The sequence below is a fragment of the Zalophus californianus genome, chromosome 1, assembly GCF_009762305.2.
Source record: "Zalophus californianus isolate mZalCal1 chromosome 1, mZalCal1.pri.v2, whole genome shotgun sequence".
NCBI lineage: Eukaryota > Metazoa > Chordata > Mammalia > Carnivora > Otariidae > Zalophus > Zalophus californianus.
The window spans coordinates 110,638,444-110,642,969 of NC_045595.1; the positions used below are offsets into that span (position 1 = coordinate 110,638,444).

Consider the following 4,526-nt stretch of genomic DNA (forward strand, 5'->3'; position numbering starts at 1 on the left):
TTACAAACTATAAACAACTTGAATCAAGCTAGTTTAAGTAATATAGGGAATTTAATGGTTTATATTACTAAATGGTCCAGAGATAGATCTTCAGGCAAAGCTTGATCCAGCAGTAAAATGATGACATCCGGGACCTAGTTTTTTTCAGCTTCTCTATCCTGCCCTCTGTGGTATTTGCTTTTTTTAGGCAAATGGGTTTGCCCTCATTATGACCCTAAGGTGACTGCCAACTGCTTCAGTGGGTCTTGTCCATCAGGAAAAAGTGACTAATGTTTTCCCAGCAAAAGCCTCAAGATTCCCTTTGATTGGATAAACTTAGGTCACATGCCTCTGAACAAATCTCTGTGGCTAGGAGAGATAATGCATTGAATAGCATAACCTAAGTCACATCCTCTGTTCCTGGGGCTGAAATAGATTAAGTTCTTCCAGAGTGTCGTGGATCCCAAAATAGTCTCTGGGCTGATAAGAGAGTGAACAGGGAAAATGAGATGCTGGGGAGGACACTAACCAAAGACCACTGTAACAGTTTAAAAAAAGAGGCCATCCTTCTATGAAAAGCTGCAGTGGCCATGTGCTTAACGATTTTTCCATTTGAGAACTAGAGAACATGCTGTTTAACCAAATTTGATGTGTCCAGTGTAATATGGATTTACTTTCATCAATAGGCATGAAAAATAATCATTAACCTTTGAATTTTGTGATTTTATAAAGCACTGACTTCTATCCTTCAGTGCTCTCATGAGGGAAGCTTTTGTTGATGCATTTTGGCCATTTTCAACATGCTCTAAATTGAAAGAGAATGTATTTTTTTTCCTTCTAGTGTAAAATCGAATAAGCTACGGCACCCTGCAGGAAGTCAGTCTAGCCACAGCAAATCTGTACTTGTTTTTGTGAGAGAGGATGGGAAGAATGAATATTTGCCCTGTGGCATCAATTTCCTGCTTAATGTTCTCCAAAAGGTATTTGGAAAATGCCCAGCAACACAGATGTACATAAATACCATACATAACTTGTTTTCGTGAGTGGAAAGAGGAGTCTGTATAATTATGACAAGGCTGGCTTACCCTCACCTGCTGGTAGTTGGTGAATCACTCTACCTTTTACTTAGTGATTTGGAGAATGGATCATTCCAGAGTGTGGCATTAAGGACAAGCCGTATAGAAATAGCATGGCATTTAGCTTCTGAACCCAAGTTCTTACTCATTTAAAGCTACTTTCATCCCAAAGTTTGCTAGTGCCTGCTGGAGGTTGCCTTCAGGTCGCCTGTAAGGAGTATATACATACCAGGACGGTTTTCTAAGTAAACGAACAAATAAAAAATAACCCCCCAAAACAGAAACCCATCTGTAGGATCTGCAGACAGAAATTTGTTTTCAAACCACAGGAAAACATGCACATACCACATAGCATCTCTCACGGTGTGGGCAGACGTGTTCTCATTTCTGTAGATCACATTACCCCAGACCACTTGCACACCATTTTTGGACATCTTCTTTAAAAGGGTATGGCTTGGTTGGAGAACCAAACTCTTTATTTTTTCAGCGACTAACCACTAGGGCTACTACATGAATTAAGAACTTGACATAGAAAAGAAGATTCAGACTCAAGAATCCATTCTCTAACTTACTCATCTTCTGAGCCGTTTCCCTGCATAACACAAGATGAGAAAAAATAATAGTTACGATCTGTTATACCTACTAAGGTGCTTAAGAAGGAACGTGCAAGAAAGGTCTTTATATGTCTCAGAGCTGATCTTCATAACACCCCATAAGTTGTCCATATGTCCCTATCTTGTAGATGAAGAAACTGGACGTAAAGAAGATAAATACAGCTCAAGGCCACCCCAGAAGCTGGTGGAGCCAACATTTGAGCCCATATCTGGCTGGCCCTAAGGTCCATGCTCCTTTTTTCAAATTTAGAAATTATTAATTTAGGATTCATGATGGGCTTCAGAAGATTCATAAGAGACTAAAATGGAATGCAGGTATGTAAGTATGTTCATATATGCTTTTTTTTTTTTTTCTGGGAGAGGATCTAAAACTTTCACCAGATTTACCAGCTGTATTTCCACAGCCTGGCACAGTCTGGAATACAGTAGAAAAATCATAAATACTGGTTCAATAAACAATATGGGCCCAGAAGAGTATCAGTACCACTGACGCTCTCTCTCTCAAATATATAAATAAATCTTAAAAATAAAAGATACTACACGCCTCCGCATCAGTATAGCTTGTCCTAGTATCTGTCCTATGTTTAATGGATTTGAATTTCCAGTACAACTGGCTTTGTTTTGGATACATAAATCATTCTTTTAAAAAGTTAAAGATGCATAATTTAGTTGATAATTCATTTGAAACTATTTGGTAGTTATATAAACATATTAAACAATTTTAGATGGTATTGTCTAAGGGGATGCTTTTTCTTAAATAGAGCACATTAATGCAAAGGACTGGAAACTAGACCACCAAAGAACAGAAATATAACGTGAGCTACAAACGCAAGTCACAAAGTTTAATTTTAATCTTCCTAGTAGCCACATTAAAAAAGAATTTTTTTTAAAAGAGCAGGTAAAATTAATTTTAATCATATATTTTATTTAACTCAGTATGTCCCAAATATTCTCATTTCGACCTGCAAGATATTGAAAGTTGTTAATGAGATATTTTACATTCTTTTTTCCACACTAGGTCTTGGAAATCCAATGTGTAATTTTACACTTCCTTCAGACTGGCTTTATTGCTTCTGCTCAGGGGCCCTGCTGGCTCCTTGCTGCTGTATGGGGTGGTACACACAGAGACTCGGGTGTTTGAAAAAAGGCAATGCTGGTGAAGCCTAGAGAAGAGTGGGAAGCAGGCTTGGGCATGTGGGGAGACACCTCGATAATCCAAGACCCAGTGACGTTGGGGTAGGCCACCAGCTCATATTGCCAAAATCGTAGCTTTGCAGGTGATTATTAACACAGGCTCTAGAAAACAGTGGAAAAGTCAGCGTTTCAGCATCTCCCATACCCACGGTCACCTTCTTGTCTTGGTAACCGAGGTGCAAACTTAGGGCATACATTTAGGGGAAGATGTGATGCAGAGTGACTAAAGTTACGCCCAGTAATTATAATAATTTTGTTCTTTTAACCACACCTAGAGCAAAGGATCTGTGTTTTATAGTGCAGGGCTTAGGCAGTCTCTGGCCCCCTGGGGGAGAGAAGCAGAGCAGAGGTCCTGGAGTTGCATTCCTCCCTTTTACAGATACAGGAAGGAGTCTGCTGAGGGCCTGAGGTCATAGGCTGCAAGAACAGACAAAGCCATAAAAGAGCCCAGGAAACTGCTCTGCACCCAGCCCAGGCTTCACTTGGTCCTTTTTGTGCTTTCTTGAGGCCATACCAAGGCTTTTCCCCAGGGCATTGACCTACCGTCCTCTCTGGCCTGCCTCCTCCAAGTCCTGAGATTGAGCACTCTTAAAACACCTTCTGCTTCTAGGCAGAGCAGCTCTGTGATCTACAGACACGACTAAGAAATACCTTGTTGATGTAAAGTATCTTGCAAAATTACATTTCTTCTAAATTTTTTAGTGATTCAACATGGCAAACGTATGATTGTCATTCTCCATAAGATACTGCTAATCCATTTGGGAGCTCACAGTTTGGTTAGAGCAGGTGCCATGCCTAGATTCCCAAGAACTGAGGAGTTAACTGAATCCATATATAGCATTCCCAGGTCTTAAGTTAAAAGCATTTGTTTTAGGCAAATGGTAGAGGATGTTTTAAATTTCAAAGGAAAAAAAAATGCAACAACATACGTAAAGACATATACCACTGGAAAATGGAGATACTGTTTATTTGGGAACTTCAATAGCTCCTAATAAATTACAAAACATTGACAAAAGAAGTTCGAATTGTCAGAATAGAATGAAATCTATTGCTGGATGAGGTGCCAATGTGGTTGAACAAAATCTTTCCACCACCATGTTATCCCCACTGTTGTTACTACCACCATCAATATGCTCCTTCCATTAACCTTCAGGTAGTCAGAGAAAGGACCCAGGGAACCAATGTTTTATGAGGAATTTCCCCTGTACTCAGGGCCATGTCTCCCACAGTTACTGGGTCATGGGATGGTATAAAGTGGCAAGTGCAGCATTTGTAAACCATTCCACAATCCAAACAATTTCTCTCTCCTCTATAATGATGTGAAGTTATTTGCTGAGGTAGACATCGACTGGCCTAATAGAAGAGTCTAAGAAAGCAATTAACTAGGTGGGTGAAAATACAAGTCAGAGATGGCTGTGACTGAACACCCTTGGGGAGTAATGAGACAGGAATTCTTGGGACTTAATTCATAAAGGAGAGCATTAGAGTGTGGAGGAGTGGATGGGTAGGTGATGACTCATGTTCCTGCACAGGGTGCAACCTCAAAATAGTGACGCTGCTGATCCTACAAAGTGTGAATGAACACCAGTCTCAGAATCATAGTCACTACTCATGGATGATTGTTGACTCTACTTTCGAAGATTAATTCCTAAGATTGCCTTTG

The 4,526-nt window shown here is 39.9% G+C and overlaps 1 long non-coding RNA gene across 1 annotated transcript; it reads left to right on the forward strand.

Moving 5' to 3' along the window:
* The first annotated feature begins 831 nt into the window (after positions 1–831).
* LOC113916431 lies at positions 832–2,537 on the forward strand. Its single transcript, XR_003517934.1, has 3 exons — positions 832–959; positions 1,798–1,984; positions 2,431–2,537. It is a non-coding gene; the product is annotated as an uncharacterized LOC113916431 (long non-coding RNA).
* The last annotated feature ends 1,989 nt before the right edge of the window (positions 2,538–4,526 follow it).